The 12,342-nt window shown below is 46.8% G+C and overlaps 9 non-coding genes and 1 pseudogene across 9 annotated transcripts; all 10 read left to right on the forward strand.

The window, feature by feature from the left end:
• The first annotated feature begins 1,005 nt into the window (after positions 1–1,005).
• Positions 1,006–1,196, forward strand: LOC142280288 (U2 spliceosomal RNA). The gene has a single exon (XR_012742584.1). It is a non-coding gene; the product is annotated as a U2 spliceosomal RNA (small nuclear RNA).
• Positions 1,197–2,313: 1,117 nt separating this feature from the next.
• On the forward strand, positions 2,314–2,504 carry LOC142280289 (U2 spliceosomal RNA). The gene has a single exon (XR_012742585.1). It is a non-coding gene; the product is annotated as a U2 spliceosomal RNA (small nuclear RNA).
• A 1,117-nt stretch (positions 2,505–3,621) lies between these two features.
• LOC142280290 (U2 spliceosomal RNA) lies at positions 3,622–3,812 on the forward strand. The gene has a single exon (XR_012742586.1). It is a non-coding gene; the product is annotated as a U2 spliceosomal RNA (small nuclear RNA).
• A 1,117-nt stretch (positions 3,813–4,929) lies between these two features.
• LOC142280291 (U2 spliceosomal RNA) lies at positions 4,930–5,120 on the forward strand. Its single transcript, XR_012742587.1, has one exon. It is a non-coding gene; the product is annotated as a U2 spliceosomal RNA (small nuclear RNA).
• A 1,117-nt stretch (positions 5,121–6,237) lies between these two features.
• LOC142280292 (U2 spliceosomal RNA) lies at positions 6,238–6,428 on the forward strand. The gene has a single exon (XR_012742588.1). It is a non-coding gene; the product is annotated as a U2 spliceosomal RNA (small nuclear RNA).
• A 1,117-nt stretch (positions 6,429–7,545) lies between these two features.
• LOC142280295 (U2 spliceosomal RNA) lies at positions 7,546–7,736 on the forward strand. The gene has a single exon (XR_012742590.1). It is a non-coding gene; the product is annotated as a U2 spliceosomal RNA (small nuclear RNA).
• A 1,117-nt stretch (positions 7,737–8,853) lies between these two features.
• On the forward strand, positions 8,854–9,044 carry LOC142280296 (U2 spliceosomal RNA). Its single transcript, XR_012742591.1, has one exon. It is a non-coding gene; the product is annotated as a U2 spliceosomal RNA (small nuclear RNA).
• A 1,117-nt stretch (positions 9,045–10,161) lies between these two features.
• On the forward strand, positions 10,162–10,301 carry LOC142280429 (U2 spliceosomal RNA; annotated as a pseudogene).
• Positions 10,302–10,366: 65 nt separating this feature from the next.
• Positions 10,367–10,551, forward strand: LOC142280415 (U2 spliceosomal RNA). The gene has a single exon (XR_012742701.1). It is a non-coding gene; the product is annotated as a U2 spliceosomal RNA (small nuclear RNA).
• Positions 10,552–11,668: 1,117 nt separating this feature from the next.
• Positions 11,669–11,859, forward strand: LOC142280297 (U2 spliceosomal RNA). The gene has a single exon (XR_012742592.1). It is a non-coding gene; the product is annotated as a U2 spliceosomal RNA (small nuclear RNA).
• Positions 11,860–12,342: the final 483 nt, after the last annotated feature.

A 12,342-nucleotide genomic window follows, 5' to 3' on the forward strand; every position in this document is an offset into this window, starting at 1 on the left:
ATAGCAAACTCATCACCACTCAACTTCACCAACTCTGCTATGTCCCGTGCAGTATCTTGTTGTCAGTCTAATCTAGATCATGTGTAATTGAATGGAATAGATCCCTTTTGGACAAAGTGGAGTCAGATGCTGCAGTGACCACAGGTGTGAGAGGATCTACAATTGGCATCTGGTGTTATCTCTCTGCTTCCACTCCAAATAAAGTTACCTGTTGTTACCTGAACGTCAAATACTAAGAATGGGCGGCCTATGAAAGAATTAGTACTTTCATTAAGTATACTAAACCGGCTAATTGGGAATAGACAAACTGTAAAAAGCCCTCTGAGAAAGCCCCTCTCTAACCTTTGTTAGTAAGCTTTTCTGTAGCCTGCCTGTTGATGTATTTTCGGTTTGAACAGTGCACAACATGAAGAGACGGAACACTGGCGGCTTGTCACAATGCCCCCCGATGACATCACAATAGCGCTGCTGCCTAGAAAACAAGCTGCGCAGAAGAAGTTGTTCTTTGGGTGGGAGGGTGGGCTAGTGGAAGGAGGGGGCAATCTCTTTTTTTCCCGGGTGGTAGGGGGATGACAGGAGAAGGGAAGCGGGTGGTGAGAAAGGTACAGAGGGCAGGGTTTGGGGGCTGGGAAGGAAAGGGAAAAGATTAGGGTTTGGGGATGATGAAAGGGCTTTCTACGGGTAAGGATGGCAAAGGGTGGCAGTGACGGAAAGTCAGGCAACCTGTCCTGTCCGTCTTTTTGTATCGTGAATTGGAAAGACTGCAAGGGGGAGGGGAGTTGCTTGCGCCCTAAAGGAGGAGTTATTCAGATTCATTGCAGTGGGCGGCGGCTGCAAAACGCACCATTCTTCTTGTTTTTGCTCTGCAAAGCAGCCTTTTCAAGGGTTGGCTTGGGTGACAAAATGTCTTGTGTAGGCGTGGGTTTGTCTCCCTCTCGCTCTCTCTCCCTAAGATGTGTCCGGCATAGGCCAGGGTGCCACTCGAGGCCCAAACCAATTCTGGTTATCGCTTCTCGGCCTTTTGGCTAAGATCAAGTGTAGTATCTGTTCTTATCAGTTTAATATCTGATACGTCCCCTATCTGGGGACCATATATTAAATGGATTTTTAGAACAGGGAGATGGAAAAAGAGCTTGCTCTGTCCACTCCACGCATTGACCTGGTATTGCAGTACCTCCAGGAACGGTGCACCCCTTCTTAACCCAGTTTCCAAAAGCAGAACTCGATTCACCTGATTCATATTAGCCCGATTAGCGAATTGAAATGAATTTTTATCTAACACACTTTTTACTTGCTTTATTCATCCAAATAGCAAACTCATCACCACTCAACTTCACCAACTCTGCTATGTCCCGTGCAGTATCTTGTTGTCAGTCTAATCTAGATCATGTGTAATTGAATGGAATAGATCCCTTTTGGACAAAGTGGAGTCAGATGCTGCAGTGACCACAGGTGTGAGAGGATCTACAATTGGCATCTGGTGTTATCTCTCTGCTTCCACTCCAAATAAAGTTACCTGTTGTTACCTGAACGTCAAATACTAAGAATGGGCGGCCTATGAAAGAATTAGTACTTTCATTAAGTATACTAAACCGGCTAATTGGGAATAGACAAACTGTAAAAAGCCCTCTGAGAAAGCCCCTCTCTAACCTTTGTTAGTAAGCTTTTCTGTAGCCTGCCTGTTGATGTATTTTCGGTTTGAACAGTGCACAACATGAAGAGACGGAACACTGGCGGCTTGTCACAATGCCCCCCGATGACATCACAATAGCGCTGCTGCCTAGAAAACAAGCTGCGCAGAAGAAGTTGTTCTTTGGGTGGGAGGGTGGGCTAGTGGAAGGAGGGGGCAATCTCTTTTTTTCCCGGGTGGTAGGGGGATGACAGGAGAAGGGAAGCGGGTGGTGAGAAAGGTACAGAGGGCAGGGTTTGGGGGCTGGGAAGGAAAGGGAAAAGATTAGGGTTTGGGGATGATGAAAGGGCTTTCTACGGGTAAGGATGGCAAAGGGTGGCAGTGACGGAAAGTCAGGCAACCTGTCCTGTCCGTCTTTTTGTATCGTGAATTGGAAAGACTGCAAGGGGGAGGGGAGTTGCTTGCGCCCTAAAGGAGGAGTTATTCAGATTCATTGCAGTGGGCGGCGGCTGCAAAACGCACCATTCTTCTTGTTTTTGCTCTGCAAAGCAGCCTTTTCAAGGGTTGGCTTGGGTGACAAAATGTCTTGTGTAGGCGTGGGTTTGTCTCCCTCTCGCTCTCTCTCCCTAAGATGTGTCCGGCATAGGCCAGGGTGCCACTCGAGGCCCAAACCAATTCTGGTTATCGCTTCTCGGCCTTTTGGCTAAGATCAAGTGTAGTATCTGTTCTTATCAGTTTAATATCTGATACGTCCCCTATCTGGGGACCATATATTAAATGGATTTTTAGAACAGGGAGATGGAAAAAGAGCTTGCTCTGTCCACTCCACGCATTGACCTGGTATTGCAGTACCTCCAGGAACGGTGCACCCCTTCTTAACCCAGTTTCCAAAAGCAGAACTCGATTCACCTGATTCATATTAGCCCGATTAGCGAATTGAAATGAATTTTTATCTAACACACTTTTTACTTGCTTTATTCATCCAAATAGCAAACTCATCACCACTCAACTTCACCAACTCTGCTATGTCCCGTGCAGTATCTTGTTGTCAGTCTAATCTAGATCATGTGTAATTGAATGGAATAGATCCCTTTTGGACAAAGTGGAGTCAGATGCTGCAGTGACCACAGGTGTGAGAGGATCTACAATTGGCATCTGGTGTTATCTCTCTGCTTCCACTCCAAATAAAGTTACCTGTTGTTACCTGAATGTCAAATACTAAGAATGGGCGGCCTATGAAAGAATTAGTACTTTCATTAAGTATACTAAACCGGCTAATTGGGAATAGACAAACTGTAAAAAGCCCTCTGAGAAAGCCCCTCTCTAACCTTTGTTAGTAAGCTTTTCTGTAGCCTGCCTGTTGATGTATTTTCGGTTTGAACAGTGCACAACATGAAGAGACGGAACACTGGCGGCTTGTCACAATGCCCCCCGATGACATCAAAATAGCGCTGCTGCCTAGAAAACAAGCTGCGCAGAAGAAGTTGTTCTTTGGGTGGGAGGGTGGGCTAGTGGAAGGAGGGGGCAATCTCTTTTTTTCCCGGGTGGTAGGGGGATGACAGGAGAAGGGAAGCGGGTGGTGAGAAAGGTACAGAGGGCAGGGTTTGGGGGCTGGGAAGGAAAGGGAAAAGATTAGGGTTTGGGGATGATGAAAGGGCTTTCTACGGGTAAGGATGGCAAAGGGTGGCAGTGACGGAAAGTCAGGCAACCTGTCCTGTCCGTCTTTTTGTATCGTGAATTGGAAAGACTGCAAGGGGGAGGGGAGTTGCTTGCGCCCTAATGGAGGAGTTATTCAGATTCATTGCAGTGGGCGGCGGCTGCAAAACGCACCATTCTTCTTGTTTTTGCTCTGCAAAGCAGCCTTTTCAAGGGTTGGCTTGGGTGACAAAATGTCTTGTGTAGGCGTGGGTTTGTCTCCCTCTCGCTCTCTCTCCCTAAGATGTGTCCGGCATAGGCCAGGGTGCCACTCGAGGCCCAAACCAATTCTGGTTATCGCTTCTCGGCCTTTTGGCTAAGATCAAGTGTAGTATCTGTTCTTATCAGTTTAATATCTGATACGTCCCCTATCTGGGGACCATATATTAAATGGATTTTTAGAACAGGGAGATGGAAAAAGAGCTTGCTCTGTCCACTCCACGCATTGACCTGGTATTGCAGTACCTCCAGGAACGGTGCACCCCTTCTTAACCCAGTTTCCAAAAGCAGAACTCGATTCACCTGATTCATATTAGCCCGATTAGCGAATTGAAATGAATTTTTATCTAACACACTTTTTACTTGCTTTATTCATCCAAATAGCAAACTCATCACCACTCAACTTCACCAACTCTGCTATGTCCCGTGCAGTATCTTGTTGTCAGTCTAATCTAGATCATGTGTAATTGAATGGAATAGATCCCTTTTGGACAAAGTGGAGTCAGATGCTGCAGTGACCACAGGTGTGAGAGGATCTACAATTGGCATCTGGTGTTATCTCTCTGCTTCCACTCCAAATAAAGTTACCTGTTGTTACCTGAACGTCAAATACTAAGAATGGGCGGCCTATGAAAGAATTAGTACTTTCATTAAGTATACTAAACCGGCTAATTGGGAATAGACAAACTGTAAAAAGCCCTCTGAGAAAGCCCCTCTCTAACCTTTGTTAGTAAGCTTTTCTGTAGCCTGCCTGTTGATGTATTTTCGGTTTGAACAGTGCACAACATGAAGAGACGGAACACTGGCGGCTTGTCACAATGCCCCCCGATGACATCACAATAGCGCTGCTGCCTAGAAAACAAGCTGCGCAGAAGAAGTTGTTCTTTGGGTGGGAGGGTGGGCTAGTGGAAGGAGGGGGCAATCTCTTTTTTTCCCGGGTGGTAGGGGGATGACAGGAGAAGGGAAGCGGGTGGTGAGAAAGGTACAGAGGGCAGGGTTTGGGGGCTGGGAAGGAAAGGGAAAAGATTAGGGTTTGGGGATGATGAAAGGGCTTTCTACGGGTAAGGATGGCAAAGGGTGGCAGTGACGGAAAGTCAGGCAACCTGTCCTGTCCGTCTTTTTGTATCGTGAATTGGAAAGACTGCAAGGGGGAGGGGAGTTGCTTGCGCCCTAAAGGAGGAGTTATTCAGATTCATTGCAGTGGGCGGCGGCTGCAAAACGCACCATTCTTCTTGTTTTTGCTCTGCAAAGCAGCCTTTTCAAGGGTTGGCTTGGGTGACAAAATGTCTTGTGTAGGCGTGGGTTTGTCTCCCTCTCGCTCTCTCTCCCTAAGATGTGTCCGGCATAGGCCAGGGTGCCACTCGAGGCCCAAACCAATTCTGGTTATCGCTTCTCGGCCTTTTGGCTAAGATCAAGTGTAGTATCTGTTCTTATCAGTTTAATATCTGATACGTCCCCTATCTGGGGACCATATATTAAATGGATTTTTAGAACAGGGAGATGGAAAAAGAGCTTGCTCTGTCCACTCCACGCATTGACCTGGTATTGCAGTACCTCCAGGAACGGTGCACCCCTTCTTAACCCAGTTTCCAAAAGCAGAACTCGATTCACCTGATTCATATTAGCCCGATTAGCGAATTGAAATGAATTTTTATCTAACACACTTTTTACTTGCTTTATTCATCCAAATAGCAAACTCATCACCACTCAACTTCACCAACTCTGCTATGTCCCGTGCAGTATCTTGTTGTCAGTCTAATCTAGATCATGTGTAATTGAATTGAATAGATCCCTTTTGGACAAAGTGGAGTCAGATGCTGCAGTGACCACAGGTGTGAGAGGATCTACAATTGGCATCTGGTGTTATCTCTCTGCTTCCACTCCAAATAAAGTTACCTGTTGTTACCTGAACGTCAAATACTAAGAATGGGCGGCCTATGAAAGAATTAGTACTTTCATTAAGTATACTAAACCGGCTAATTGGGAATAGACAAACTGTAAAAAGCCCTCTGAGAAAGCCCCTCTCTAACCTTTGTTAGTAAGCTTTTCTGTAGCCTGCCTGTTGATGTATTTTCGGTTTGAACAGTGCACAACATGAAGAGACGGAACACTGGCGGCTTGTCACAATGCCCCCCGATGACATCACAATAGCGCTGCTGCCTAGAAAACAAGCTGCGCAGAAGAAGTTGTTCTTTGGGTGGGAGGGTGGGCTAGTGGAAGGAGGGGGCAATCTCTTTTTTTCCCGGGTGGTAGGGGGATGACAGGAGAAGGGAAGCGGGTGGTGAGAAAGGTACAGAGGGCAGGGTTTGGGGGCTGGGAAGGAAAGGGAAAAGATTAGGGTTTGGGGATGATGAAAGGGCTTTCTACGGGTAAGGATGGCAAAGGGTGGCAGTGACGGAAAGTCAGGCAACCTGTCCTGTCCGTCTTTTTGTATCGTGAATTGGAAAGACTGCAAGGGGGAGGGGAGTTGCTTGCGCCCTAAAGGAGGAGTTATTCAGATTCATTGCAGTGGGCGGCGGCTGCAAAACGCACCATTCTTCTTGTTTTTGCTCTGCAAAGCAGCCTTTTCAAGGGTTGGCTTGGGTGACAAAATGTCTTGTGTAGGCGTGGGTTTGTCTCCCTCTCGCTCTCTCTCCCTAAGATGTGTCCGGCATAGGCCAGGGTGCCACTCGAGGCCCAAACCAATTCTGGTTATCGCTTCTCGGCCTTTTGGCTAAGATCAAGTGTAGTATCTGTTCTTATCAGTTTAATATCTGATACGTCCCCTATCTGGGGACCATATATTAAATGGATTTTTAGAACAGGGAGATGGAAAAAGAGCTTGCTCTGTCCACTCCACGCATTGACCTGGTATTGCAGTACCTCCAGGAACGGTGCACCCCTTCTTAACCCAGTTTCCAAAAGCAGAACTCGATTCACCTGATTCATATTAGCCCGATTAGCGAATTGAAATGAATTTTTATCTAACACACTTTTTACTTGCTTTATTCATCCAAATAGCAAACTCATCACCACTCAACTTCACCAACTCTGCTATGTCCCGTGCAGTATCTTGTTGTCAGTCTAATCTAGATCATGTGTAATTGAATGGAATAGATCCCTTTTGGACAAAGTGGAGTCAGATGCTGCAGTGACCACAGGTGTGAGAGGATCTACAATTGGCATCTGGTGTTATCTCTCTGCTTCCACTCCAAATAAAGTTACCTGTTGTTACCTGAACGTCAAATACTAAGAATGGGCGGCCTATGAAAGAATTAGTACTTTCATTAAGTATACTAAACCGGCTAATTGGGAATAGACAAACTGTAAAAAGCCCTCTGAGAAAGCCCCTCTCTAACCTTTGTTAGTAAGCTTTTCTGTAGCCTGCCTGTTGATGTATTTTCGGTTTGAACAGTGCACAACATGAAGAGACGGAACACTGGCGGCTTGTCACAATGCCCCCCGATGACATCACAATAGCGCTGCTGCCTAGAAAACAAGCTGCGCAGAAGAAGTTGTTCTTTGGGTGGGAGGGTGGGCTAGTGGAAGGAGGGGGCAATCTCTTTTTTTCCCGGGTGGTAGGGGGATGACAGGAGAAGGGAAGCGGGTGGTGAGAAAGGTACAGAGGGCAGGGTTTGGGGGCTGGGAAGGAAAGGGAAAAGATTAGGGTTTGGGGATGATGAAAGGGCTTTCTACGGGTAAGGATGGCAAAGGGTGGCAGTGACGGAAAGTCAGGCAACCTGTCCTGTCCGTCTTTTTGTATCGTGAATTGGAAAGACTGCAAGGGGGAGGGGAGTTGCTTGCGCCCTAAAGGAGGAGTTATTCAGATTCATTGCAGTGGGCGGCGGCTGCAAAACGCACCATTCTTCTTGTTTTTGCTCTGCAAAGCAGCCTTTTCAAGGGTTGGCTTGGGTGACAAAATGTCTTGTGTAGGCGTGGGTTTGTCTCCCTCTCGCTCTCTCTCCCTAAGATGTGTCCGGCATAGGCCAGGGTGCCACTCGAGGCCCAAACCAATTCTGGTTATCGCTTCTCGGCCTTTTGGCTAAGATCAAGTGTAGTATCTGTTCTTATCAGTTTAATATCTGATACGTCCCCTATCTGGGGACCATATATTAAATGGATTTTTAGAACAGGGAGATGGAAAAAGAGCTTGCTCTGTCCACTCCACGCATTGACCTGGTATTGCAGTACCTCCAGGAACGGTGCACCCCTTCTTAACCCAGTTTCCAAAAGCAGAACTCGATTCACCTGATTCATATTAGCCCGATTAGCGAATTGAAATGAATTTTTATCTAACACACTTTTTACTTGCTTTATTCATCCAAATAGCAAACTCATCACCACTCAACTTCACCAACTCTGCTATGTCCCGTGCAGTATCTTGTTGTCAGTCTAATCTAGATCATGTGTAATTGAATGGAATAGATCCCTTTTGGACAAAGTGGAGTCAGATGCTGCAGTGACCACAGGTGTGAGAGGATCTACAATTGGCATCTGGTGTTATCTCTCTGCTTCCACTCCAAATAAAGTTACCTGTTGTTACCTGAACGTCAAATACTAAGAATGGGCGGCCTATGAAAGAATTAGTACTTTCATTAAGTATACTAAACCGGCTAATTGGGAATAGACAAACTGTAAAAAGCCCTCTGAGAAAGCCCCTCTCTAACCTTTGTTAGTAAGCTTTTCTGTAGCCTGCCTGTTGATGTATTTTCGGTTTGAACAGTGCACAACATGAAGAGACGGAACACTGGCGGCTTGTCACAATGCCCCCCGATGACATCACAATAGCGCTGCTGCCTAGAAAACAAGCTGCGCAGAAGAAGTTGTTCTTTGGGTGGGAGGGTGGGCTAGTGGAAGGAGGGGGCAATCTCTTTTTTTCCCGGGTGGTAGGGGGATGACAGGAGAAGGGAAGCGGGTGGTGAGAAAGGTACAGAGGGCAGGGTTTGGGGGCTGGGAAGGAAAGGGAAAAGATTAGGGTTTGGGGATGATGAAAGGGCTTTCTACGGGTAAGGATGGCAAAGGGTGGCAGTGACGGAAAGTCAGGCAACCTGTCCTGTCCGTCTTTTTGTATCGTGAATTGGAAAGACTGCAAGGGGGAGGGGAGTTGCTTGCGCCCTAAAGGAGGAGTTATTCAGATTCATTGCAGTGGGCGGCGGCTGCAAAACGCACCATTCTTCTTGTTTTTGCTCTGCAAAGCAGCCTTTTCAAGGGTTGGCTTGGGTGACAAAATGTCTTGTGTAGGCGTGGGTTTGTCTCCCTCTCGCTCTCTCTCCCTAAGATGTGTCCGGCATAGGCCAGGGTGCCACTCGAGGCCCAAACCAATTCTGGTTATCGCTTCTCGGCCTTTTGGCTAAGATCAAGTGTAGTATCTGTTCTTATCAGTTTAATATCTGATACGTCCCCTATCTGGGGACCATATATTAAATGGATTTTTAGAACAGGGAGATGGAAAAAGAGCTTGCTCTGTCCACTCCACGCATTGACCTGGTATTGCAGTACCTCCAGGAACGGTGCACCCCTTCTTAACCCAGTTTCCAAAAGCAGAACTCGATTCACCTGATTCATATTAGCCCGATTAGCGAATTGAAATGAATTTTTATCTAACACACTTTTTACTTGCTTTATTCATCCAAATAGCAAACTCATCACCACTCAACTTCACCAACTCTGCTATGTCCCGTGCAGTATCTTGTTGTCAGTCTAATCTAGATCATGTGTAATTGAATGGAATAGATCCCTTTTGGACAAAGTGGAGTCAGATGCTGCAGTGACCACAGGTGTGAGAGGATCTACAATTGGCATCTGGTGTTATCTCTCTGCTTCCACTCCAAATAAAGTTACCTGTTGTTACCTGAACGTCAAATACTAAGAATGGGCGGCCTATGAAAGAATTAGTACTTTCATTAAGTATACTAAACCGGCTAATTGGGAATAGACAAACTGTAAAAAGCCCTCTGAGAAAGCCCCTCTCTAACCTTTGTTAGTAAGCTTTTCTGTAGCCTGCCTGTTGATGTATTTTCGGTTTGAACAGTGCACAACATGAAGAGACGGAACACTGGCGGCTTGTCACAATGCCCCCCGATGACATCACAATAGCGCTGCTGCCTAGAAAACAAGCTGCGCAGAAGAAGTTGTTCTTTGGGTGGGAGGGTGGGCTAGTGGAAGGAGGGGGCAATCTCTTTTTTTCCCGGGTGGTAGGGGGATGACAGGAGAAGGGAAGCGGGTGGTGAGAAAGGTACAGAGGGCAGGGTTTGGGGGCTGGGAAGGAAAGGGAAAAGATTAGGGTTTGGGGATGATGAAAGGGCTTTCTACGGGTAAGGATGGCAAAGGGTGGCAGTGACGGAAAGTCAGGCAACCTGTCCTGTCCGTCTTTTTGTATCGTGAATTGGAAAGACTGCAAGGGGGAGGGGAGTTGCTTGCGCCCTAAAGGAGGAGTTATTCAGATTCATTGCAGTGGGCGGCGGCTGCAAAACGCACCATTCTTCTTGTTTTTGCTCTGCAAAGCAGCCTTTTCAAGGGTTGGCTTGGGTGACAAAATGTCTTGTGTAGGCGTGGGTTTGTCTCCCTCTCGCTCTCTCTCCCTAAGATGTGTCCGGCATAGGCCAGGGTGCCACTCGAGGCCCAAACCAATTCTGGTTATCGCTTCTCGGCCTTTTGGCTAAGATCAAGTGTAGTCCCTTCATTGGGTTTGCCTTGGTCTTGGCTGGGAGGGGCCCGGGCTTGCACGACCGCCGGCCTCGGGGATTGTTGCGCCTTTTGGTGCTTACGTCCCCTTATGGCTGGTGGTTCCTGGGCTCGGGAGGCGATCACCTGCGGCACTGCGCTTTTGTGTGGTGGCCGATGACCGTTTTCTGAAATTTGCGGATGAAATCTCATCTGTTCTTATCAGTTTAATATCTGATACGTCCCCTATCTGGGGACCATATATTAAATGGATTTTTAGAACAGGGAGATGGAAAAAGAGCTTGCTCTGTCCACTCCACGCATTGACCTGGTATTGCAGTACCTCCAGGAACGGTGCACCCCTTCTTAACCCAGTTTCCAAAAGCAGAACTCGATTCACCTGATTCATATTAGCCCGATTAGCGAATTGAAATGAATTTTTATCTAACACACTTTTTACTTGCTTTATTCATCCAAATAGCAAACTCATCACCACTCAACTTCACCAACTCTGCTATGTCCCGTGCAGTATCTTGTTGTCAGTCTAATCTAGATCATGTGTAATTGAATGGAATAGATCCCTTTTGGACAAAGTGGAGTCAGATGCTGCAGTGACCACAGGTGTGAGAGGATCTACAATTGGCATCTGGTGTTATCTCTCTGCTTCCACTCCAAATAAAGTTACCTGTTGTTACCTGAACGTCAAATACTAAGAATGGGCGGCCTATGAAAGAATTAGTACTTTCATTAAGTATACTAAACCGGCTAATTGGGAATAGACAAACTGTAAAAAGCCCTCTGAGAAAGCCCCTCTCTAACCTTTGTTAGTAAGCTTTTCTGTAGCCTGCCTGTTGATGTATTTTCGGTTTGAACAGTGCACAACATGAAGAGACGGAACACTGGCGGCTTGTCACAATGCCCCCCGATGACATCACAATAGCGCTGCTGCCTAGAAAACAAGCTGCGCAGAAGAAGTTGTTCTTTGGGTGGGAGGGTGGGCTAGTGGAAGGAGGGGGCAATCTCTTTTTTTCCCGGGTGGTAGGGGGATGACAGGAGAAGGGAAGCGGGTGGTGAGAAAGGTACAGAGGGCAGGGTTTGGGGGCTGGGAAGGAAAGGGAAAAGATTAGGGTTTGGGGATGATGAAAGGGCTTTCTACGGGTAAGGATGGCAAAGGGTGGCAGTGACGGAAAGTCAGGCAACCTGTCCTGTCCGTCTTTTTGTATCGTGAATTGGAAAGACTGCAAGGGGGAGGGGAGTTGCTTGCGCCCTAAAGGAGGAGTTATTCAGATTCATTGCAGTGGGCGGCGGCTGCAAAACGCACCATTCTTCTTGTTTTTGCTCTGCAAAGCAGCCTTTTCAAGGGTTGGCTTGGGTGACAAAATGTCTTGTGTAGGCGTGGGTTTGTCTCCCTCTCGCTCTCTCTCCCTAAGATGTGTCCGGCATAGGCCAGGGTGCCACTCGAGGCCCAAACCAATTCTGGTTATCGCTTCTCGGCCTTTTGGCTAAGATCAAGTGTAGTATCTGTTCTTATCAGTTTAATATCTGATACGTCCCCTATCTGGGGACCATATATTAAATGGATTTTTAGAACAGGGAGATGGAAAAAGAGCTTGCTCTGTCCACTCCACGCATTGACCTGGTATTGCAGTACCTCCAGGAACGGTGCACCCCTTCTTAACCCAGTTTCCAAAAGCAGAACTCGATTCACCTGATTCATATTAGCCCGATTAGCGAATTGAAATGAATTTTTATCTAACACACTTTTTACTTGCTTTATTCATCCAAATAGCAAACTCATCACCACTCAACTTCACCAACTCTGCTATGTCCCGTGCAGTATCTTGTTGTCAGTCTAATCTAGATCATGTGTAATTGAATGGAATAGATCCCTTTTGGACAAAGTGGAGTCAGATGCTGCAGTGACCACAGGTGTGAGAGGATCTACAATTGGCATCTGGTGTTATCTCTCTGCTTCCACTCCAAATAAAGTTACCTGTTGTTACCTGAACGTCAAATACTAAGAATGGGCGGCCTATGAAAGAATTAGTACTTTCATTAAGTATACTAAACCGGCTAATTGGGAATAGACAAACTGTAAAAAGCCCTCTGAGAAAGCCCCTCTCTAACCTTTGTTAGTAAGCTTTTCTGTAGCCTGC

Source organism: Anomaloglossus baeobatrachus, unplaced genomic scaffold, assembly GCF_048569485.1.
Source record: "Anomaloglossus baeobatrachus isolate aAnoBae1 unplaced genomic scaffold, aAnoBae1.hap1 Scaffold_451, whole genome shotgun sequence".
NCBI classification, from domain to species: Eukaryota; Metazoa; Chordata; class Amphibia; order Anura; family Aromobatidae; genus Anomaloglossus; species Anomaloglossus baeobatrachus.